This window comes from Balaenoptera musculus, chromosome 15 (genome assembly GCF_009873245.2).
Source record: "Balaenoptera musculus isolate JJ_BM4_2016_0621 chromosome 15, mBalMus1.pri.v3, whole genome shotgun sequence".
NCBI lineage: Eukaryota > Metazoa > Chordata > Mammalia > Artiodactyla > Balaenopteridae > Balaenoptera > Balaenoptera musculus.
The window spans coordinates 85,112,601-85,138,755 of NC_045799.1; the positions used below are offsets into that span (position 1 = coordinate 85,112,601).

The window sequence follows — 26,155 nt, forward strand, 5'->3', positions numbered from 1 at the left end:
TGTTGAGGTGGGCACAGCAGCTGGGGTTCACAGGCCACCCCAGTCTTCTGCTGAGACCCGGTCAGTGCACGTGGGTGAGGTGAGAACTGGAGGCCTGGTGGCGGGCTGACGGGCGCACTGCCCACCCAGGGTGCTTCCAGGGTACTCAGTGTAGCTGACGTCTTTACCTGGTGACAATGGAAAACGCGAGAAGTGCACCCTGGAGGTTTGCCAGGCTCAGGCTCAGAGGAGGCGTGGTCGCTGTCATTCCCACACAAGCAGCATTTCATCGGTGGGAATTCAGGCAGAGGCCACAGTCAGCAGCAGCAAGAACCGGAAAAGACCATTCCTGGCTCTGAGCAGCCACTTCCAAGAGCAATTGTGTAGAAGCACACAGTTTGTGCAGGATTAATTTAATGTGGCACTTCAGCTGGGGAAATCAGGAATGGGTTATGTGCTTATTCATTTGGATGAGTCATCACTTCTTATTTCCATTTTTAGAGGATTTCCTCAAGACGCTTGTCATATAAATACTTCCTCTGTCCCTTTCATAAGTATCTAAATCTTTTTCAAAGCTAAATCAGTCTCTTGCCAGCATTACAACCCAGGAATGTTTTTGTTAAGGACCTGAGAGCTATCTACTTTATGTCTCTGTCACCAGGGGAGTTTAGGCTAGGTGTTAGGCACTTTGCTCTGAGCTGTAACTACCTGCTTGTCATAACAGACAGGAGAAGTTGTCTTTCTTCTTTGGATAAAGGGTATGAACTAGCATGGACCAGTTCATCACAAGATGACCAGGTGAATTTAGGATGTACTCTGAAAGAATGTATGCCATTTTTTGGTGTTGTCAAGTCTTTTCACATGAGACAAGTTCCCGTTTATCTTGAGGACATGTATGCAACAGATTTTATCTGCTGAGCTATTAAAAAAAAAGGTGAGGTTGATTTCATTTGCACAAACATTAGTGGTTCGCCTGTGGTCCATAGCACAGTCTGGTTGAATGGCTATTCCACAGTAAAACCGTTTTCTTTATTTGTACATTCGTGGAGAGGATTTTCTCGGTTGCCAGGAGATTTAATTTTCATTTTTATTTTTTTTGTTAGTTAATTACTTCATTAATTAATGAGACTGCGCTGTGCAGCATGCGGAATTTTAGTTCCCCAACCAGGAGTCAGACACGTGCCCCCTGCAGTGGAAGCTAGGAGTCTTCCACTGGACCGCCAGGGAAGTCCCTGGAGATTTTATTTTTAACTTTTCCTCTAGCAGCTTTTAAGAAACAGTTGGCCAAGAACAGTTATATTATTTCACCCCCAAAATAGTGATAACTCATTACCCTTATGATTCCATTTTTGAAAAATGATGTTTTTACCTAACATAAACAATATCCTCTTTAAGAGGTAAGATCCCAGGTATGTGTTTTCTGTTTTCGGTTTGTGTATACCTTCTGATTTTTGTACAGTTTTTAATGCGTTGGTTGTGTAATGTAAAAAGCTACAATTTCCATTTTCATTTCCTTCTGTGGGTAATATTAGTTTGTATCGTGGCTGGTCATTTATTGTATCCTAGGATTTTAATGAAAGTTGTAGCGTTTCAGTTAAGCGAACATGATGCACTCCTTCCTCTCTGCTGGTGGTGGGGGAATCTCAGATGTAACCCGAAATGTCTGAGGGCAGGGCAAGGACCAGGGACCCTGGAGGCCATCCCACAGCCCCCACTTGAGTCCACACCTTTCCTTGATCGCTAACAGGAGTGAAGACAAATGGGCCATTGAGTCCCTGGTCCAGGCGGCCCACCCTCGCAGCACAGCAGTTCTTCACCGCCAGATGTGCTGGAGACACTTATGACGCTCCCTAACTTGACGGCGCGGAGACTTCTGGGAAATAGAGTCCTGGTGCTTGTCCCGCTCTCCAGGCGGGCTTTGGCAGGCGGATTTCGGGCGTCCCCCTGCGCAGGTGCGCCTCGCGGTTTGTGCGTGTTGGCGCACGCGCACCGTTGCCGCGCCGCCCCCGCTTCCAGTGCGTGCCCAGGCCCCTGCTGGTCGTCGTTCTCAGGTCCTGGCGGCTGGCGGGTGAGGATTGCGGGGCGTGCGGGGCTGGACGCCGTCCGGCCGGGCCGGCAGCCAGCGGGCGCGGGCTGTGCGGGCGAGGGTTCGCGTGGGCCGGGCGGAGGCTGGAACGGGGACCCCCGAGCGCGAGCCGCGGAGCCCGCGGGCTGGGCCGCAGGGGCCGGGCGGGCGGCGGCGGCGCAGTGCCCGACCGTCTGCGGCGCGCGGCAGAGCGAGGTCCCGGGAGGGACGTGGGCCTGAAGGGAGCTTGTGCCGTAGGCCCAGAGCCGGCTCCTCGGGCCCAGTGGCCTCGTGAGGCGGAGAGGAGGGACCCCAGGAGAGGAGCGCGCCGGAGGAGCAGCCGCCGGTCCGGAGTCTCGGGAGCCCGGGGCTGGTCCGCGAGTCCCGACGGGGTAGGTGGTGCGTCTTCGGGCCTGCAGGCGGTTGTAGACCCTGCGGCCCTTGGAGAGCAGGGCTCCTGTGAGCCCGCCCCGGGCCCCGCGGGAGAGCGACCGGGAGGGTTTGACCGCTTCCTGGAGGTGGAGGGGTCGAGCTGGAGGGCAGGGCCGGCTGCTCTGAATGGGGCTCCCCTGGGACTTGTGAGTTCCGGGTGTCCTGGGGGAGCAGGGGCCACAGGCTCAGCCGGGACGTGCCGCGTCCACCCCTCCCTCCAACCCCCATCCTCCTCGTCCTCCTGCTGTCGCCGTGTCGGGCTCTCGCACGTGTCTCTCAAGGCCCATCAGCACGTTGGTTGTCTAAGCTAAGCGTCCGCTGCCCCCCTGGGTTGTGCCCCGTGGAATCGCACAGTGTAGTTAGTGCAGGATGAGTCTGCAAGGCTTCTGTCCTGCTGCCTCGGTTGAGGAAGGAAGAGATTGGGCCTGAGGAGGGAGGTGACTTGTCCCAGATCCTCACCGGGTGTGCACGTGGGGTCGCTAACAGGACTCAGAATTCCTAGGGCAGGTGTTCTGTCCACTTCAAATCAAAAGATGTTTTTGAGCGTCGCACTTAAGTTTGTCCAAATAATTGAAAGAGTGAAACGCACCTGAGTATATCCCTTTATCCTGGGTATCCTGTGGATTTTCTGCTCTGAAGTTGTTAGCAGAGTTGGTGAGAAGAGATAAACTAAGCGTTTTTTAATCTCATATTTCACGACGGAGGTTTATTTTAATAGGATTCAGCGTACACTGACTACTGAAAACAAAGTATCCCCTCAGTTACCACAGTCACGTGGGAGTTACAGACCTGAGGGTGGTTGCTCCCTCCTCATTCTAACAGGCCCTTGTGAAGGTGAAAGGGCGGGTCTCCCACAGGTGTCTCTTGTGGAGCGCGGGGCGGGTGCTCGTGCACCCCGAGCCGCTTCAGTCGTAGCTTCACTGCCTGCGTTTTTTTCCTTCTCCAGGTCCGCCTCCACTGTCACAGTCCTGCACGTTGTTCCAAGAGCAGCGGAAAATGAATCAGTCTCCGGTGAGTTTTGCTGTTTACGTATTGACTTGCTGCTCTTGTTTTGTAGTAACAGCTTGGGAGGCGAATAGTTCAAAATTTAAAATGGGAAAGTCGGACTAGGTAAAAGATGTGGTTAGACAAAGCATAGAGGAGCAGGTCAGTACCAAGTGTTTCTGGGAAGTTCTATGCGTAGATCCCACGATCCAATACCCTCTAGCTCCATCCGTGTTGCCACAAATGGCAAGATTTCATTCTTTTTTTTTTGAATTTTAAAAGATTTTTTTATTTTACTTTTGGCTTCGTTGGGTCTTTTTGTTGCTGCATGCCGCCTCTTTTCTAGTTGTGGCAAGCAGGGGCTTCTCTTCCTCGCGGTGCATGGGCTTCTCATTGCGGTGGCTTCTCTTGTTGCAGAGCATGGGCTCCAGGTGAGCGGGCTTCAGTAGCTGTGGCTCGCAGGCTCTAGAGCATGGCTCAGTAGTTGTGGCACATGGGCTTAGTTGCTCCGTGGCATGTGGGAATCTTCCGGGAACAGGGCTTGAACCCATTTCCCCTGCATTGGAAGGCGGATTCTTAACCACTGCACCCCAGGGAAGCCCCTCATTCTTTGTTTTTTTTTTTTTATGGCTAACAGTCCATTGTGTGTGTGCGTGTAGCCATATATATATATATATATGACGCATCTTCTTTATCCATTCAACTATGGATGGACACTTAGGTTGCATCTATACACTGGCTATTATAAGCAATGCTCAGCGAACAAAGGGGTGCATGTGTCTTTTTGAATTAGTGTTTTTGTTTTCTTCCGAAAAAATACAAGTGGAATTTCTGGATCCTATAATAGTTCTACTTTAAAATTTTTGAGGATTGAGGTGCACTACTCTTGACACGAAGTTTACCTGGTGCTGTTAGGTGAATCCATCCAGGATCTCTGTGAAGACCTCCAAAACTGTTAAAACATAAGGGTAGGCACTTCCCCGGTGGTCCAGTGGTAAAGAATCTGCCTTACAATGCAGGGGGCCTGGGTTCAGTCCCTGGTCAGGGGACCGAGATCCCACGTGCCGCAGGGTAACTAAGGAATGGTGTGGAGGAGGTGAAGGAAAAGACCATGCCAAGCTCAGAGGCCCTTTCAGATGGCAACAAACTCCTGACATTGACTGAAAATCAATGTTCTTTACGTGGAACAATCGAAGAGGCAGGATGGGTCCTGTTAGCAAGGTCCCCTGAGATGCCAGGTCTCCTGACCCCCAGCTCCAGATGCAGAGATGTCCGGGACCCAGGCTTTGCTGGCCTGGGAAGGCTGAGGGTGCCCAGCTGCTGATGGGACACACGGGGCGGGGGAAGAGGTGGCTGCCGCCCAAGGCAGACGAGTGTCTGTGCAGAACTGCCTCGGCTCAGCCTCGAGAAGCCTGTCTCAGAAAGCGACAGCAAGTCTTCCAGAAGCTCTGCCCAAATTCCATTCAGGCGTCACCGGTCACACCTGTGGCTGCCCGGATGAAGACTGGGGGCCCACACGTTCACACACTGGAAGTTATTACCAAATGCAAGAGAGTGAGGGATCAGACCGTGAACTAGTCTAATTATAATGCATAAGTAGAATCACGCACACCTTATTCTACTTTCCGGTTTTGCATTTGTAATTTCACAAAATGTGTGATTCGTAGTGGGGGTTGTTAGTTGCTTGTAGTTTTGCCTGATGAGAAAAAAACAGCACAATAAGAAAACATTATAGTTTTCACTTGTAATGGGCATAAAAATACATGCACTGTTGTTGATTGAAAACAGCATTATTGTGAATGTTCCAAATGATTTTCTATTTGGTGATGGGTTAAGTGGCTTGCCCACGTTCACTTTTATGAAAAGGGAAGATTAGAAAATTGCACTCTTCTTGCATTTTAAACTTTAAGAAAATGGATTTCAGAAAACCTGGATAACAAATTAAGAAAGCAATCAGAACTGCAAATATTTAGGGGTTTTAGGTTCGTTTCAAAACACAAGGGAACAACCCATGACATATGTGTCTTAAAAGACCACTTGGGGGCTTCCCTGGTGGCGCAGTGGTTGAGAATCTGCCTGCCAATGCAGGGGACACGGGTTCGAGCCCTGGTCTGGGAGGATCCCACATGCTGTGGAGCAACTAGGCCCGTGAGCCACAGTTACTGAGCCTGCGCGTCTGGAGCCTGTGCTCTGCAACAAGAGAGGCCGCGACGGTGAGAGGCCCGCGCACCACGATGAAGAGTGGCCCCCACTTGCCGCGATTAGAGAAAGCCCTCGCACAGAAACGAAGACCCAACACAGCCATAAATAAATAAATAAATAAATACATACATACATACATACATACATACATACATACATACATACATACATACAATTAAAAAAAAAAGACCACTTGGTACAGTAAGATTCCACAGACGGCCTTGTAATCACAGAACGCAGCACTGGTTACACGTTTCCCACAAGCCATGTTCTCAGCGTGAGGCTAACAGGGTCGGCTCACTCCCCTGCTTGGGGGCAGAGAGCACGGGTCTCCTTTGCTTTCTGAGATTCCTTTCATGAGTGGCTAGAAAGCTTAAGCACTGGAATTCCATTAGAGAAAAGGAGTATTCCTCAGAGGATTGTAAATGACAAACACCCAAGAGGACTTTAACAGTGGCATCCGTGTGTCAGAGATCTCCCACGCATGGCTGGGGCCCAAATGACACAGAACAGGCCCAAGGGCCGCAGTCCTAGGATGCCGCTCCCTAACCAAAAGAGTCCTCTCGCTAGTCAGGGAAAAAGAAAGGTGTTCTCAGACACACACAGCCTCCAGAGACAGCAAGTGAGGACCCCACCAGCCTGGCCTATCCCAGGAGAGTGGCTGATGCAGTGCCCAGAACCAGAAAGGGGAACTAAGAACCAACAGAAAGGGAACCACGAGACCGACGCATTTCTCCCACCTCCCCCGCCTCCCCCCGCAAAGAAGCTGCACTCCAGTACTGACCACGGAGGGTCTTGTCAACTAGGAGTCTTACCCACACAAACGTGTTGATTTTGAGAAACTTTTCAAATGCATAGTATTCAACCTCTCAAAGTAAAAAAAAGTAATGAATTTCATAGTAATGCTGGAAAATACAGGAAAAAGACAATAAAACTTGGAAAACAATGTTTACTAACATGACCCCAACTGGAAAAATTTAGAAACATTTAAGAGGACTCTGTAAGTCAATAAGACAAGGAAAACAAAACAGAACAAAACAAAACAAAACAAAAGAAGACAGTATTGGGTCAGGAAGACGGGCAGTGGACATGAACAGGCCCTTCATATAAACACAGAAATACACCGGTCTGAAAAGACCACGGACTGAAGAATTCCAACTACGTGACATTCTGGAAAGGGCAAAAATACACAGACAGTAGCAAGACCAGCAGCTGTCGGGGGCTTGGGGGCATTGGGGGGGATGAACAGGTGGCCCCCAGGGATGTTTCGGGCACTGAAATGGTACTGGGTGGCACTGCAGTGGTGGCTGCAGGTCATCACACGTGTCCAAACCTGAACAGCAGGACAGAGAGTGAGCCTTGATATAAGCTACAGACTCCAGGGGAGAACTAGGTGTCAGTTCTGATCCACCACTGAGAGGACGCGCCACACAAGCGCGAGATGCTATCAAGGGAGGGAACCCAGAGGGACGGGGACAGGAAACTGCTGTCTGCTCGACTCTCCTGTAACCCTAAAACTGCTCTAAAATCTGTCTATCAGTTAAAATGAAGAAACAGCTTCTAAGCACCTGAAAACGCTCTCAACCTCATTCGCGATTAAGGAAAAACCCCAAGGGAACAGTCCATACCGTTTACCGGGGCCTAGGACCAGCGGGAACACGCCGTGGCCTTGCCCCTTCCTGTCGGGCATCGCGCTGGAGCCCAGAGTCCCCCTGACTTGACTCACCGCACCCCACCCCGCGTTTCATGCCGTCCACAGTCTCTACACATGACATCTTTTGATCAGATGACTCACTGTCCCAATTACAAGGTTTCACTTTCTCCACAGGATGAAAGCAAAACCAGCACACGGGGGAGGCTCTTCAGTCAACCTCAGGGTCCGCCTGCATTCACGTCCCGCTGTTCCTGACAGGAGGCCCACATCCTAAGGAAGGAGGTCCTTACCAGCACCTCAGGAGCCTCATCCAGCCCACCTCACGCTGCTCTGAGAGCCTCGCCAACCTCTGCAGCTACCCAAGTCCTGGTCACGTGAGGGCCGTCACCCTTCCCCGAGTCACTGAGCCACGTGCTCTGACAATGCATTTAAAACCAGGCTCTCGGACTTCCCTGGTGGCGCAGTGCTTAAGAATCCGACTGCCCATGGTGGGCACATGAGTTAGAACCCTGGTCAGGGAAGATCCCACATGCTGCGGAGCAACTAAGCCCGCGAGCCACAGCTACTGAGCCCGCGAGCCACAACTACTGAAGCCCGCATGCCTGGAAGCCGTGCTCCGCAATAAGAGAAGCCACCACAATGAGAAGCCCGTGCACCGCCACGAAGAGTAGCCCCCGCTCGCCGCAACTAGAGAAAAAAGCTCGCGCGCGGCAACAGAGAGACAACGTAGCCAAAAACAAATAAATTAATACATAAATGAATAAAAATTAAAAGAAAGAAAGAGAGAAAAGCAGGCTCTGCTTTGTCAGCACTCTGGAGTTCCCTACTTACCGACGGGCAGGATTCCCGTCTTCTCCTGTAATTACGTCTGTGAAGTGCCTTTCCTGAGGAGAACAGAAGCTCCCAGAAGCAGAGAATTGCTTCTTTAAGTTCACATGCAGAACCTGAAGACATTTGATGTTTACATCTAGGAAAAGAGACACAACACTAGATGGTGTGAAGGGTCGCCAAAGCCAAGAGCCAGGCAAGCAGGACACTTCCTCTGGGGATCCTTCCATCAGCAGAGCAGAAAATGTCCGTGGCCAGAACTGGCACTCAATGCGCTTTGAGCTGAGAAGTACCTGGGGAATCACACAGGCTCCTCAAAGAGTAATTACTCCCACATTTAAGAAACGAGATGGCTTTTCAGGCAGAGAAGGCAAGTACAGTCTTCCCGGCTGGCGGAACGGTGTGTGCTGATGGTCAGGTTGGAGCTGGGCCTCAGAGCGCTGCCCTCTCCTCCAGCCCCCAACCTCACCCTCACCCTCAGCTGAGGAGCTGCTTCCCTGAGAACAGAGAAGCCATCGGAGGGCTTCTCCACCTGCACCCCAGCTCTGCCACCCCCTCCCCACGCCAGGACCCCGGGCCGCAGCTCTCCCCGCTCCCACACGCGTCTACTGGATCAGTCCCGCTGTTGTTTCTCCCGTTACAACACAGCACAACACGACACAACACCCGCCCCGGACCTCAGCTCCTACTCCAGCTACTGTCCAATTTCTCTTTTCCCCGTCACAGCAAAACGTCTTGAAAAAGCTAGGAACACAACAAACCCCGTTCTCCCACTCCTCTCTCCTAAGCCTCTCCGAGCAGGATCTCACCCCACACACCCATCCAAACGCATCAGCAGCGAGTTACGACCTCCCCCAGTGCTGGGCTCGAGGGTTAATAGCTCCACAGAATGGCAACCTCGTTTGTCCAGTCACCCAGGGAACCTCTAAAGTGCTTCCCACGTGGAGACAAACTGCTGTGATTCATATTTTAGGAGAAATACTCAGCGTGGAAAACACACTTGAGCTGGTGGAGGAAAGAGGTAGCAGCACAGAAGCAAAGGTTCTGTAACTACAGAAATGAAAAAATAAGCTATTTTAATGGTAGCAAGTATGGGATGAAGAGGAACGAATAAAAACCGTTTAGAATAAAACGTTAACAAGCCTAATACAACCACTTGCTAACAGAGGATGGAGAAGGACTCTACAATGAACCCATTTTTCTGGGTAGGGTGACAGGCTGGATGATGCAACGATGAGCCGGCAGGGACAAAAGGAGAAGGCAAGGGGCGGGGGAGCTGTAAATAATCGTTTTTGGATCTACTGGATCTAGTCATTTGAGGTGCCTTTTGGACAAACTCCATAGAGATGCTGGCAAGTGGCTGGACAGAGGCATCTATCTGGTCCAGGTGGGAGAACTGACAAAGCTGGAGGTGAAAAGCACCAGAGGGTGAGATCAGACAGGTTTAAGAGTCATGAACCAAGAGTAAAAAGACAACACACAAAGAGGACGGAAGAAAGAATCCGTCAGGAAGAGAGCAAGGAGAGATCTGTCACAGAAACCAACATAGGAGACTCTGCAGATGGGAAGGCGACAGTGGTCTGAAGTGAGGACTGGCAAATCTCCACTGGTTTGTATGCTGGATGACAGGTCACCTCAACCGGATCAGGTTCCGGGAAGGGGCAGAACCAAGACCACAGGCTGCACGATAAAATTCAGATGGGAAATAAGGAATCTTTGCCAGAGACATCACTACTTGGTGTGTAACGCGACCCCGTTAGATTGTAAGAGACAAAGAGGGAAATTTACTTGAAGGGGGACAAGGCAGTTCCTCCAGATGATGCTCACGGCATCCCTGGATTGAGCACTGAAAACAATGTACCTACGGGACAACAGTGTTGTACTGAACAGAAAAGTTACATGCACTGAGTGCTCCGTGGACAGCATGCTCTCGGCTTACAGGAAGCACAAGGAAGGCACCAATGTCAACACGTTAGGGGCTGTCACTCAGGAAGGCTAGCGGCCTACAGCGGGATCCTCAAGGAAACCTTTCACGCCCGAGAACAAAAGTGCTTCGGCAGGACAATGTAAGTCAAGCAAGGGATGGTATTTTGCCACAAATGTCAAGAACCCAAGGCTTGTACTGTGGCTATAAGAGGATCGTGGGATCTACACGTAGAACTTGCCAGAAACACTTGGTACTGACCTGCTCCTCTACGCTTTGTCTAACCACATCTTTTACCTAGTTCGACTTTGCCATTTTAAATTTTGAACTATTCGCCTCCCAAGCTGTTATTACAAAACAAGAGCAGCAAGTCAATACGTAAACAGCAAAACTCACCGGAGACCGATTCATTTTCCGCTGCTCTTGGAACAACGTACAGGACTGTGACAGTGGAGGCGGACCTGGAGAAGGAAAAAAACGCAGGCAGTGAAGCTACGACTGAAGCGGCTCGGGGTGCACGAGCACCCGCCCCGCGCTCCACAAGAGACACCTGTGGGAGACCCGCCCTTTCACCTTCACAAGGGCCTGTTAGAATGAGGAGGGAGCAACCACCCTCAGGTCTGTAACTCCCACGTGACTGTGGTAACTGAGGGGATACTTTGTTTTCAGTAGTCAGTGTACGCTGAATCCTATTAAAATAAACCTCCGTCGTTAAATATGAGATTAAAATACGCTTAGAGTTTATCTCTTCTCACCAACTCTGCTAACAACTTCAGAGCAGAAAATCCACAGGATACCCAGGATAAAGGGATACACTCAGGTGCGTTTCACTCTTTCAATTATTTGGACAAACTTAAGTGCGACGCTCAAAAACATCTTTTCTTAAAACTGATTTGAAGTGGACAGAACACCTGCCCTAGGAGTTCTGAGTCCTGTTAGCGACCCCACGTGCACACCCGGTGAGGATCTGGGACAAGTCACCTCCCTCCTCAGGCCCAATCTCTTCCTTCCTCAACCAAGGCAGCAGGACAGAAGCCTTGCAGACTCATCCTGCACTAACTACACTGTGCGATTCCACGGGGCACAACCCAGGGGGGCAGCGGACGCTTAGCTTAGACAACCAACGTGCTGATGGGCCTTGAGAGACACGTGCGAGAGCCCGACACGGCGACAGCAGGAGGACGAGGAGGATGGGGGTTGGAGGGAGGGGTGGACGCGGCACGTCCCGGCTGAGCCTGTGGCCCCTGCTCCCCCAGGACACCCGGAACTCACAAGTCCCAGGGGAGCCCCATTCAGAGCAGCCGGCCCTGCCCTCCAGCCCGACCCCTCCACCTCCAGGAAGCGGTCAAACCCTCCCGGTCGCTCTCCCGCGGGGCCCAGGGCGGGCTCACACGAGCCCCGCTCTCCAAGGGCCGCAGGGTCTACAACCGCCTGCAGGCCCGAAGACGCACCACCTACCCCGTCGGGACTCGCGGACCAGCCCCGGGCTCCCGAGACTCCGGGCCAGGGGCTGCTCCTCCGGCGCGCTCCTCTCCCGGGGTCCCTCCTCTCCGCCTCACGAGGCCACTGGGCCCGAGGAGCCGGCTCTGGGACTACGGCACAAGACCAGACTGGAGCTATGACATAAGCTGCTCCATCTTGAGTAGACCTGAACCAATGGCTTACACAATTCCAGGAACTGGCCTCAAGGAAATGGGAACAAACCAACACTGGACTTGAAGATTAACTGTGCCTGAAACAATCAACATGACACTGACCACACCACTGCATGACCAATGTCAAGATGATGGTCAGAGCTGACTGTGCTACTCTGCATGTAGCCCCCACCTGCACAGCCCAGAGACTTCCCGTCTTTTCCCTATAAACCCCTTTTCCCTCTAACTGGCAACTGGGAGATGCTCTGGGGGACACTAGTCCACCATCTTCCCAGGTTGCCAGCTTCCTGAATAAAGCATCTTTCTTCTTCCACCAACCCTTGTCTCTGGAACATTGACTTCTGAGCGATGAGCAGCTGCACCTGAGTTCTGTTCCAGCCGATAACATTACTATTGCTCAAGCCTCATTCATATTATATTCATAACAACTTTGAACCAAAGCTACTTCCATTGCACAAAGAAAACTAGGAGTGAATAACTGACAACTGCCCATCACACACCAGCATTGTAGGCTAGCAGAGCTCATGAACACACGTAACACAACATTACGAAGCCACAAACATCCCTTACACAACTTCTCCAAGTGCCAGAGACAAACACATTCATTAACACACCCACAGATATAGCCTCTAGGTAACAAATAAACATATGCAGCAAGAGCATAGAACTTGAGATTATGCTTAGTGATCAACGTTTCAGGTTTCTGTCTTGCTTAGAAATGACCTCGGTATCCAATGATTATCCAGTCAGTAACACAATTTAATATCAGTTCAAGGGTTTACGTAAACTAAAGATCTTGGAATGTATCCACAAGCTAACACAGTACAAAACATAGTTACTGTTGAAATAAAGTTTGTCAGAAGAATCATTAAATGTGGCTAAACACAAATTTACATTTTTCATAACCTTAAATATTAAGTAGAAGTAATGTTAGCTTATTTGATGGGTACACCTATATAAATTTAGGAAGAACACACCCAAGTAGAATTGTTTTCAATGTATGCCTAATACTGATAAATAAGATAGGAGTAACTTTGTATTAAACCAAAGCTATTAAACTAGCTTCATTTGCCAAAGATTGACCTAAATTATGTAAACTTGAAGTCTTTAAATTTCTGAGTTGATTTTTTTGTTTGTGTTTTTGGCTGCACCGAGAGGCTTGCTGGATCTTAGTTCCCTGACCAGGGACTGAACCCGGGCCCTGGCAGTGAAAGCACCGAGTCCTAACCACTGGACCGCCAGGGAATTCCCTGACTTGATTTCCATAAGAATACTTTTCTAGCACATTTAAAGTATCAGAAGTTCAAATTCCTTTCTCTCTGAGAATTTTAGGGATACATAATTTTTATAAGCACATTTGTATCTTTGTAAGCCAATCAGGACAGAAACACTTGAATTTAAGAGACTCTACAATCTACTTTAATAGATCCCGAAGTAGGAAAACATTACATACTCACACTGTCAGAGGTAAAGACCTTACTGAATTACAGACACACAGACATACAGAGAAATGGAACTTTCACCTTCAGTTCTAAAGTCTTAGACATGGGTCAGGAATAAACACTCACCAGTCTAGAGATTAAAGAGCCGTTCTCCTCCCATTGGGCAAGAGATTCTTAACTGATTTGAGCTTGTCAAAGTAGACAAATAGACGAACAGAAAAGACTAAGAAAAGACTAACAAACCAGATCCTCTGTCACCTCTCACCTAACTGAGATTAGCTCTGTAGAAACTTAATCGCTTTGGAGAGACCATCAAAAGTCTTCAAACGACAGAGCCAAACTCAGAATCACTGCTGCTACAAATGGGGAAGCACTTAGCTGTAATCTGAAAACAAAGCAGAAACACAAAAGTAATAGAAGGGGAAACTAAAGAAACGGAAAGTGAGCCAAGTTCAATGGCTGCTTGGGTGGGTTCACCCCTGTGAGAGGAGAAAAGATGTACCTGGGCTTTACCGGCTCATGAAACATACCACTTGTTGCTGGGCTTTTACAGCTTTATTCATGTATAACTCATATACAAAATCCAGCCCAGGTTTAATTTGCATAACTTGATGAGTTTGGACATATGCACACACCTGTGATACCATCACCACCATCACGGTAATATACTCATCACTTCCAAAAGATTCCTTCTATCCCTTTGTGTCTGTGTATGTGTGTTAGGAATACTTAACACAGCACCAGGTACATGAAAAGGTGCTCAACGTCACTAATCATCCGGGAAATGCAAATCAAAATCATCATGAGATGTTACCTCACATCTGTTAGAATGGCTACAATTTTTTCTTTCTTTTTAAACATAGTGTGGTCAAGGTTGTAGAGAAATCGTAACCCTTGCATATTGTAGGCAGGAATGTAACATCGTGCAGGCACTGTGGAAAACAGTATGGAGTTTTCTCAAAATCTTTTAAATAAAAATTCCATATGATCCAGCAATCCCACTTCTGGGTATACAGGCCCAGCTCAGAGACAGTGCAGCTTCAGTTCCAGAACACTGCAATGAAGCGAATACCGCCATAACACAAGTCACATGAATTGTTTGGTGTACCCGTGCATGGAAAACTGACGTTTACAGTATACTGTAGTCTGTTAAGTGTGCGATAGCCTTGTGTGTAAAAAAACAACGTACATACCTTTATTGAAATATACTTTAGGGAAGAGAAATATACATCAATGGAACAGGATAGGAAGCCCAGAGATAAACCCACGCACATGTGGTCACCTTATCTTTGATGAAGGAGGCAAGAATATACAGTGGAGAAAAGACAGCCTCTTCAATAAGTGGGGCTGGGAAAACTGGACAGCTACCTGTCAAAGGATGAAATGAGAACACTACCTAACACCATAACACAAAAATAAACTCAAAATGGATTAAAGACCTAAATGTAAGGCCAGACACTATAAAACTCTTAGAGGAAAAGAAAACACAGGCAGAACACTCTATCACATAAATCACAGCAAGATCCTTTTTGACCCATCTCTTAGAAAAATGGAAATAAAAACAAAAATAAACAAATGGGACCTAAGGAAACTTAAAAGCTTTTGCACAGCAAAGGAAACCATAAACAAGACAAAAAAACAACCCTCACAGTGGGAGAAAATATTTGTAAACGAAGCAACTGACAAAGGATTCATCTCCAAAATATACAAGCAGCTCACGCAGCTCAATATCAAAAAAACAACTCAATTTCAAAAATAGACACAAGACCTAAATGGACATTTCTCCAAAGAAGATATAAGATTGCCAACAAACACGTGAAAAGGATGCCCAACAACACTAATCATTAGAGAAATGCAAATCAAAACTACAATGAGGTATCACCTCACACCACTCAGAATGGCCATCATCAAAATATCTACAAACAATAAATGCTGGAGAGGGTGTGAAGAAAAGGGAACCCTCCTCCTGCACTGCTGGTGGGAATGCACACTGATACAGCCACTATGGAGAACAGTATGGAGGTTCCTTAAAAAACTAAAAATAGGGCTTCCCTGGTGGTGCAGTGGTTAAGAATCCTCCTCCCAACACAGGGGACACGGGTTCGAGTCGTGGTCCGGGAAGATCCCACATGCCGCAGGGCAACTAGGCCCGTGTGCCAAAACGACTGAAGCCTGCACGCCTAGAGCCCGTGCTCCGCAAGAAGAGAAGCCACTGCAATGAGAAGCCCGCGCACCACAACAGTGTAGCGCCTGCTCGCTGCAACTAGAGAAAGCCCGCACACAGCAATGAAGATGCAACACAGCCAAAAATAATGAATAAATGAAAATAAATTTATAAAAAAAAAAAACAACTAAAAATAGAACTACCAATATGATCCTCCAATCCCACTACTGGGCACATATGCTTAGAAAACCATAATTCAAAGAGAGACACGTACCACAATGTTCACTGCAGCACTATTTGCACCAGCCAGGATGTGGAAGCAAGTTAAGTGTCCATTGAGAGATGAATGGATAAAGAAGATGTGGCACATATATACAATGGAATATGACTCAGCCATAAAAAGAAACGAAACTGAACTATTTGTAGTGAGGTGGATGGACCTACAGTCTGTGAAACAGAGTGAAGTAACTCAGAAAGAGAAAAACAAATACCGTATGCTAACACATATTTATGGAATCTAAAGAAAAAGTGGTTCTGATGAACCTAGTGGCAGGACAGGAATAAAGATGCAGACGTAGAGAATGCACTTGAGGACACGGGGAGGGGGAAGGGTAAGCTGGGACAAAGCGAGAGAGTGGCATGGACATATATACACTACCAAATGTAAAACAGATAGCTAGTGGGAAGCAGCCGCATAGCACAGGGAGATCAGCTCGGTGCTTTCTGTCCACCCAGAGGGGTGGGATAGGGAGGGTGGGAGGGATACACAAGATGGAGGGGATATGGGGATATATGTATACATACAGCTGATTCACTTTGTTATACAGCAGAAACTAACACAACAGTGTAAAGCAATTATACTCCAATAAAGATGTTAAAAAAGAAAATACTTTAGGGACTTCCCTGGTTGTCCAGTGGTTAAGAATCCGCCTTCCAATACAGGGGGCGCAGGTTTGATCCCCGGTCGGGCAACTGAGATCCCATGCGCTGTGCAGCACAGCCGAAACAAAAAAAAAAATTAAAAATACTTTATTGCTAAAAAATGCTAACCATCAGCTGAGCCTTCAGCGAGTAGTAATCTTTTTGCTGATGGAGGGTTTGAAATAGTGTGAGAATTACTAAAATGTGACACAAAGACAAGAAGTGAGCAACTGCTGTTGGAAATACTGTGCCAACAGACTTGCTCCACAAAGAGCTGCCGCAAACCTCCAATCTGTAAGAAACACAAGATTCGGGAAGCACAATAATTATAATAGAATGTAATGTCCTATGATATAATATAATGTAATATAATATAATATAGCCTGTATAGTCAAAGAAAAGGAAATCAATATCTAGAAGAGATATATGCACCTCTACATTCATTACAGCATTATTCACAAGAGCCAAGATAGGAAAGCAATGCAAATTTTCATCAACAGAGAAATGCATAAAGAAAATGTGGTATATACATAGGATATGATTCAGACTTAGTAGTAGGAAATCCTACCAGTTGTGACAACGGGGACAGAACTAGAAGACATGATGATAAGTGAAATGGGTCAGTCACAGAAGGACAAAACTGTGTGTTTCCGCTTATACGAGGTATCTAAAAGAGTCAAACATATATTGTCAGGGGTGGGGGAGGAGAGAATGGGGAGTTGTTCCATGGGTATAAAGTTACAGTTACACAGGATGCATATGTTCTAGAGAACTGCTGTATGACTAAGTGTCTATAGGTAACGAGGCACACTATTCTTTTTTATCTTTTTAAAACTTTATTTTCATTGAAGTATAGTTGATTTGCAATATTATATATGTTTCACAGGTACAGACAGTGGTTCAGTATTTTTATACTCCATTAAAATTTATCACAAGATAATGGCTGTATTTCCCTGTGCTGTACAATATATCCTTGCTTCTTATCTGTTTTATACATAGTAATCTCATGCCCCTAATTTGCCCTTCCCCCCTTTCTCCTCCCCACTGGTAACCACTGGTTTGTTTTCTATGTCTGTGGGTATGTTTCTGTTTTGTTTTGTTTTTTTCACACACACTGTATTTTATTTTTACAAGAGATAAATAGACTGACACCAAGCATTGTACATGGATGACCACAACAAAAGCAACAATGACTGCAATTACCAAACACGAAACACACTCATACTATGTCATAATATTGACGTTCAGTCCAGTAATCCTCCACTGTAACAGCTCCTTTCCTTTGCAGTGAAAATTGATTTGTATATTCTTTGCCTCTGAGTCCTTGTGGGATTTTTTTTTTTAATTCAAACAAAGTCAGAAAAATTATACTCATCCTCATCAGTTCACTCAGTCCCATGTAATTAATTTTTTTTTCATCTTGATCTTTTGTTAGCACTTTTATAAGTTGGCACTTTTATAAAGGGAAATGGGTTCAAGCCCTGGTCCCGGAAGATCCCACATGCCACGGAGCAACTAAGCCCGTGTGCCACAACTATTGAGCCATGCTCTAGAGCCTGTGAGCCACAACTACTGAGCCCGCGTACCACAACTACTGAGCCCGCGTACCATAGCTACTGAAGCCTGCTTACCTGGAGCCCATGCTCTGCAACAAGAGAAGCCACCGCAATGAGAAGCCCATGCACCGCAAGGAAGAGAAGCCCCCGCTGGCGGCAACTAGAAAAGAGACCACATGCAGCAACAGAGACCCAACGCAGCCAAAAGTAAAATAAAGTTTTTAGTCACTTATCTTTTTTTTTTTTCTTTTTTTTAAGAACTTCACGTTCTTTTATTTATTTATTTATTTATTTATGACCGTGTTGAGTCTTCGTTTCTGCGCGAGGGCTTTCTCTAGTTGCGGCAAGTGGGGACCACTCTTCATCGCGGTGCGCGGGCCTCTCACCATCGCGGCCCCTCTTGTTGTGGAGCACAGGCTCCAGACGCGCAGGCTCAGTAATTGTGGCTCACGGGCCCAGCCGCTCCGTGGCATGTGGGATCCTCCCAGACCAGGGCTCGAACCCGTGTCCCCCGCATTGGCAGGCAGATTCTCAACCACTGCGCCACCACGGAAGCCCCTAAAGTTTTTAAAATTAAAAAAAAAAGAATGAAATCTTGCTATTTGTGGCAACATGGATGGAGCTAGAGGGTATTATGCTACGTGCAATAAGTCAGACAGAGAAAGACAAATACCGTATGATCTCATTTGTATGTGGAATCTAAAAAACAAAACAAATGAACTAATGTCACTAAAGAGAAACAGACTCATAGATACAGAGAACAAACAGGTGGTTGCCAGAAGAGGGTAGGTGGATGAGTGAAATAGGTGAGGGAGATGAAGAGGAACAGATAACCAGTTACAAAAGAAATGAGTCATGGGAATGAAATATACAGCACGGGGAATACAGTCAATAACATGATAACTTTGTACGCTGACGGATGGTAACTAGATGGTAACTAGACCATGATCATTTTCTAACATATAGAAATATTGATATTATGCACCGGGACCTAACAGAGTGTTGTAGGTCAGTTACAGTTGAATTAAAATTTTTAAATTAGAACGAAAAGAATAGTGTGCCTCGTTACCTATAGACACTTAGTCATACAGCAGTTCTCTAGAACATATGCATCCTGTGTAACTGTAACTTTATACCCATGGAACAACTCCCCATTCTCTCCTCCCCCACCCCTGACAATATATGTTTGACTCTTTTAGATACCTCGTATAAGCGGAAACACAGTTTTGTCCTTCTGTGGCTGACCCATTTCACTTACCATCATGTCTTCTAGTTCTGTCCCCGTTGTCACAACTGGTAGGATTTCCTACTAATAAGTCTGAATCATATCCTATGTATATACCACATTTTCTTTATCCATTTCTCTGTTGATGAAAATTTGCATTGTTTTCCTATCTTGGCTCTTGTGAATAATGCTGTAATGAATGTAGAGGTGCATATATCTCTTCTAGATATTGATTTCCTTTTCTTTGACTATACAGGCTATATTATATTACATTGTATTATATCATAGTACATTACATTCTATTATAATTATTGTGCTTCCCGAATCTTGTGTTTCTTACAGATTGGAGGTTTGCGGCAGCTCTTTGTGGAGCAAGTCTTTTGGCACCGTATTTCCAACAGCAGTTGCTCACTTCTTGTCTTTGTGTCATATTTTAGTATTTCTCACACTATTTCAAACCCTCCATCAGCAAAAAGATTACTACTCGCTGAAGGCTCAGCTGATGGTTAGCATTTTTTAGCAATAAAGTATTTTTATTTTATTTTTTTGTTTCGGCTGTGCTGCACAGCGCGTGGGATCTCAGTTCCCCGACCGGGGATCAAACCTGCGCCCCCTGTATTGGAAGGCGGATTCTTAACCACTGGACAACCAGGGAAGTCCCTAAAGTTTTTTTTTTTTTTAACATGTTTATTGGAGTATAATTGCTTTACAGTGTTGTGTTAGTTTCTGCTGTATAACAAAGTGAATCAGCTGTATGTATACATATATCCCCATATCCCCTCCATCTTGCGTCTCCCTCCCACCCTCCCTATCCCACTCCTAAGTGGACACAAGCACTGAGCTGATCTCCCTGTGCTATGCGGCTGCTTCCCACTAGCTATCTATTTTACATTTGGTAGTGTATATATGTCCATGACACTCTCTCGCTTCATCCCAGCTTACCCTTCCCCCTCCCCGTGTCCTCAAGTGCATTCTCTATGTCTGCGTCTTTATTCCTGTCCTGCCACTAGGTTCATCAGAACCACTTTGTTTTTTCTTCAGATTCCATAAATATGTGTTAGCATACGGTATTTGTTTTTCTCTTTCTGAGTTACTTCACTCTGTTTCACAGACTCTAGGTCCATCCACCTCACTATAAATAACTGAATTTCGTTTCTTTTTATGGCTGCGTAATAGTCTTCTGAAGCACGTGTTGTTATTATTTTGACCTTCATGACACAGGAGATCAGAGGCCTAAGATACGGCTGAGCTGGAAGGTGACTGTATGGGCGTCCCAGGGCTGCTGTAACAAAGCACCACAAACTGGGTGGGTTAAAATAACAGACATCTTTTCTTCCACAGTTCTGAAGTCCAAAATCAAGAACTTTGATATATCCATCCAATTTTGTTGAACACCTGCTGCATATCCAGTGCTGTTTCACATATGTGTTGAGGCTATGAGGGCAAAGTAGACAGACGGGGTCCCTGCCCTCGAGGGGCCCACCCACATCCTAGTGGGGAGAGAGACAGACAACAAGAGGACAAATACAGTAACTGCACGTTCACTTAAGAGCCAAGACGGACATGAACGTGGTGCTGAGATGGCAAGTAATGGGGGATCCAGTTAGCCCGGAGGGTCAGGGGAGGCCTCTCTGAGGAGGCAGTATTCTGAGCTGAGGCGTGAAGAATTAGGGGAGGAGCATTCCAGGTGGTGGAAACAGCAAGTGCAAAGGCCCTGAGGCAGGAAAGGTCTTGGCTTTGTCTGACAATAACAGAAGACCATGTGTCTGGAGGGCCACGAGTGAGGCAGGCAGTAAAAGGAGATGAGGCTGGAGGGGTGGCCAGGGACCTCGGGCCAGTGGCAGGAGGCTGACTTTTAATAAGTGCATCTGGAACCCACTGGTGGGTCTTTAGCAGGAGAGCAACACAGGGTGCTTCCCCTGCAGGGGCAGTGGGGAGACTGGCCGGGAGGGGGCAGAGTGGAAGTGGGGGGCTGGCTGGGAGCTGCCCAGGTGCTCAGGTGAAAGATTCAGGAAGTGGAGGTGGTTCAGAGCAGACACAGCAGGAATGCGTCCTGTGGGAGGAATAGACAGGCCTTGAGGATGGACTGGAGGTGGGGGTGGGAGAGAGGAGCCCAGGGTCCTGGCCTGAGCAGCTTGTCGTCACTCACAGTGGCTCCCCTTCCGGCCTGTGCCATACATACCTGCTGTGCTCTGGGGACTCAGGTCTGACTCTTTGGGGCTCCATTATGAGAGATAAAAGCCCAGAAAAGCGGAACAAGAGGCCAGACAGGGGAACTGGATCGCCCACTTCATGCCTTGAAATGCTCAGTCAGTGGCTTCTCAGCCTCGGTTGGGTAACCTGAGCTCCTCGAGTTCAGTCTTGGAGATTTCCTCACCCTTTCCTGGATCCTCCAAAACTAGGTCCGGTGCATAGGGCGGGGTTGGGACTTTCGGGAATACGAAAGTGGGCCTCGCAGGCCTCCATGGTCAGGGGTGGGCTTCACTCGAGCTCCGCCCTGGGGCTCCCAGCCTGGAGGGAGGGGCCTCCAGGCTGAAGGGGAGGTGGGACGCTGAGGCTCCGCACCTAGACGTCTCGGTGGGGGAAGCGCTGCTGGGCAGCGTGAGCCCCGGCTGCACCGAGGCGTCTGGAGTGCGGCCCTGCTCGCAGAGCCTAGTCTGCAGAAAGCCCAGGGCGCTCCCTCCCCTGCGTGCCCCCAGGAGCCTCTGCTCCAAGTGTGGTGACAGGGGCCCAGAAGTGCCCCCCGAGGGAAGCGATCTGGATTAGTTTGCGAGGACTGCCATAGCCAGTCTTGCCCAAGGTGAGAGTGCCGGAAAGGGCAGAGCCCTCCAGACCTGGGGCCTTAACCGTTCAGCTGCGCCGTTTCCAAACAACCTCATTAGTCCCCCTGCTGGGGTGGATCGCCCAAAGGGCAGGGGGGCTTTGAGGCTAATGTTGGCCCCGCGAGTGTCCTCTCAGGACCCAGCACGCTGTCGAGCACATTGCAGGCCCTGTGCAAGGACAGCTCCTGGCTGTTCGTGAACCATCTGATGGATGCCCGCAGGCACCGCGCATCCTTATGCCATCTGGGGATCTCCCAACACCCCCTCTCAGGAGGCACATCTGAACCTCAGACACTTCTGGGAGGTCAGCAGGGGGTTCCTGTCCGGGCTTCTGTTTGGATCCACAAAGACTTCCTGGGCACCTCTCTGGGTCAGGCATGAGACACTTCCAGTTTGGTGGGGAAACATCAAGACCCATGAGCAGACCGATTCAGTATGGCGGGAGGTTGGCCCCAGTGCTTTAGGAGCAAGAGACGGAGCACTTAATCCCAAAGGGGTTTGGGAGGAGGTGACACACCTGATCTGGGGATTTAAAAGTTTATTTAAAAAAATCAAATTCATATATGTACATGCTTGAAAAAGTGGAACAGTCCTACGTGGTTTACAACAAAATCAGTGGCGCCTTGCTCTACCTGACCCCACTCCAGTTTTTCCCTCCAGTGTCCATTTTCAACCCATTTAGAAGTTTCTTCTGGTGTTTATAACCGTGTTATTAAATGACACACTTATCCTACTGTTTCCTGATGAGAGTTCAGGTCTCTGACATCCTCCTGGCCTCACACCCACTTCCGGCCTTCCCAGAACATCGAAAGGAAGGATTCCCATTTGGCGTTCGCATCATCAGGACCTAAGTTCTTACAGTTCACGCTGGAGCCACGCACACGTCTATGCTTCCGCTTCTGTTCTTGACATTTTTTTCATTTTCTCTGGATTCAGTAGTTCCTTTTGTAATTTGATGAGTTCTCTCTGTCCCATTATTTGTTTTCCACCAGCACCCTGGACCTGGGCACCTTCTTCTTTTTCTTCCCAGCTTTACTGAAATATAATTTACAAATAATATTGTGTAGCTTTAAGGTATACGATGTGATGATTTGACACACATATGTACTGTGAAATGTTTACCTCGGTAAGATTAGTTAACACGTGCTTCACCTCCCATCTTGCAGCTTTCTGAGGGATGATTTTGCTTAGGGATATAATTTTTTAAGCTGTGTACACTAGAGTCAGGCTTTCCTGTTGGCAGCACGAGCTCCAGGTAGCCTTTTTTTCCCTTCCTCCTGGATTGATCAGAAATTTCAGTTTCTAAGGCAGCCCGAGTATTCACCATCAGGTAGTTTGCACGCACTTGGATTCTCTTAAGAACTGCTAATGCCTGCAGTTTTTTCCACGATCTACTCCACCACCTGTACCTGTGACATCTTTTGGGATTTGAGAGGTGGAACAAGAGCTTTCTGCTTTGCATCTGTGCCATCAAAGGAGGCACCTGGTGGGTGCGTCAGAGCACGAGTGAGTGTAACTGAGGCAAGGTGGTGGTTGTCTATCGACTTCAGGTGTTTAACCGCTAAATAAATTGTGTTTTCTTTCTTTAAAAAACAAGGCAGAATCATTTATACGAGACCACTAGAAAGGAGATGATTTGACAAAATTATTAAACATTTAACTGAACGGAATGTACTGGGTGACACTGAATTTGGGCTGAGCCTTTGTGGCTCCTCCAGGGCCTGGCCCCTGAGCTGAAGGTCATGAGCTGCATCCAGATGGCCTTGCGAGCACGCTGCTCTCTGCCTCGGATTTCCTTTCCTGCAGATGTGGAGCTTGTATCTCAGATCCTGATTCTCCCGACGGAGGTCTTCATTGTCTCCTTACTGTCTACGAACTTCCTGAACTCTCTTCCCTCTGAAGAAACAATAATTTCCTCTCCACCTTTTCCAGATGAACTCCTTAGTGGATGCACCCCAAGACCCACATTTCTGGGACTCTCTTTCACAAGTTAAAGCATCCAATATCACAGCAGAAACTCAGTGACAAGATCTTTTTTTTTTTTTAAGTTACGAAAGTGAAAACTCAGGGTAAGTGTTTTCATCTGCACTGTCCTTTGCTGAGCTGTGGCATCTCCCCATCTTTTCGGTGTTGAGCTAGAAAACTAGAAGGGAAGTCCACTCTGTCACTCACTCACTTTCTCACTCACCACACACCCCTTAGACTTCTTTACATTTGCTAGACAAAAAGAGGTCACTGGTACTTTAACTTCCTAATTCTGCTAGAATTCAACAGAGGGCTCAGGAGATAAATGAAAAGGCTGCTTAACTAGGAGATCAAAGTGTGTGCGGGCCACGCTAATTTCCCCTCACATGTCCATGGAGGATTAACTCAGAGGTTATGAGATTTTAGCGATAACACGAGCACAAGCAAAAACCCTCCAGAAAGACAAGGAGTTACTTAGTATTCATTGCCAAGGGTGAGTGTTTAGTATCTACAATACTCAAAGAAAATTCAAGAGTGATTTTAAATTCTGTTTCAAACATCTCCTCTATTTTCTCTCCTTTCCTCTAAGACATCTCTGAATAAGAGCTTCCCTCCAACTGCCAGGGAAAAATAGTAAGCCTGATCTCACGGGAGTCAAGTCATTTTTGCCCCTAATAGAGGTAGGGTTCAGGACGTTTAATCAAATTTTATTTTGTTTCTCTTTGCAGAGTTTTTGGGATTTTTGACAAAAAATGTTTTAAAAAGTGTAGAAAAATGGACCTAGAGATTATCATACTAAGTGAAGTAAGTCAGAAAGAAAAAGACAAATACCCTATGGTATCACTTATATATGGAATCTAAAATATGGCACAAATGAACTTATCTATGAAACAGAAACAGACTCACAGACATAGAGAACAGACTTGTGGTTGTCAAGGGGGAGGTTGGCGTTAGTAGATGCAGACTATTATATACAGGATGGATAAACAACAAGGTCCCACTGTAGAGCACAGGGAACTATATTCAATGTCCTGTGATAAACCGTAATGGAAAAGAATATATATATATGTATAGCTGAATCACTTTGCTGTACACCAGAAATTAACACAACAATGTAAATCAACTATACGTCAATAAAATAAATTTAAAAAATGTATGGGAACATGTGGGGGGTCAGTGTTCTGGAAGCTTCCATTGCATAGACTTGTTATGATGTGGCGCCCCCTTGTGGTGTGGAGGACAATCTCAGTCCAGAGCTTCTTGAGATGAAGCCATCTATCGTGAAGCTTTGGAGGCTTGTTCTAACAGGGATCCCGGATGTCAGCAGGGATCCAGGTCCACAGCCTGAATCAGGCCTGGAGAGCTGCAGGTCATCACTTTTCTCCAGACTTTGAGGCCCAGGGACCCCTGGCATCACTTTCTGTCCAGTGTCTCACTATTCTCTTTTCTCCATTTTCCTTCCTTAGGGCACCTTTAACTGCATAAAATGCATTATCCCAGAACATTCTAACATGTGCTCATAAATGCCTGCCATTACCCCTTTCCCACATGATTCACTTCTAATGAAAAGCAAAAGTCCTTCTACAGTAATCACAACAGTATGGTAATGGTGCAAAAACAGATATACAGGTCAATGGAACAGTATAGAAAGCCCAGAAATAAACCCATGCACCTATGGTCAATTAATCTATGACAAAAGAAGCAAGAATATACAACGGAGAAAAGACAAACTCTTCAATAAGTGGTGCTGGGAAAACTGGACAGCTACATGTAAAAGAATGAAATTAGAACATTCTCTAACACCATACACAAAAATAAACTCAATATAGATCAAAGACCTAAATGTAAGGCTGGACACTATAAAACTCTTAGAGGAAGACACAGGCAGAAAGAACACTCTTTGACATAAATCACAGCAATATCTTTTTGGATCCACCTGCTAGAGTAATGAAAATAAAAACATAAACAAATGGGACCTAATGAAACTCAAAAGCTTTTGCACAGCAAAGGAAACCATACACAAAATGAAAACACAACCCACAGAATGGGAGAAAATATTTGCAAGCAAAGTGACCAACAAGGGATTAAACTCCAAAATATACAAATAGCTCATGCAGCTCTAGGTCAGAAAACCAAACAACCCAATCAAAAAATGGGCAGAAGATCTAAATAGACATTTCTCCAAAGAAGACATACAGACGGCCAAAAAGCACATGAAAAGATGCTCAACATCACTAATTATTAGAGAAATGCAAATCAAAACTACAATGAGGTATCACCTCACACCATCCAAAAGTCTACAAACAATAAATGCTGGAGAGGGTGTGGAGAAAAGGG

General features: G+C 47.0%; 1 long non-coding RNA gene across 1 annotated transcript; it reads left to right on the forward strand.

Annotated features, from left to right (window-relative positions):
* Positions 1 to 2,054: 2,054 nt before the first annotated feature.
* On the forward strand, positions 2,055 to 24,582 carry LOC118881307. Its single transcript, XR_005016494.1, has 3 exons — positions 2,055 to 2,436; positions 3,423 to 3,487; positions 23,451 to 24,582. It is a non-coding gene; the product is annotated as an uncharacterized LOC118881307 (long non-coding RNA).
* Positions 24,583 to 26,155: the final 1,573 nt, after the last annotated feature.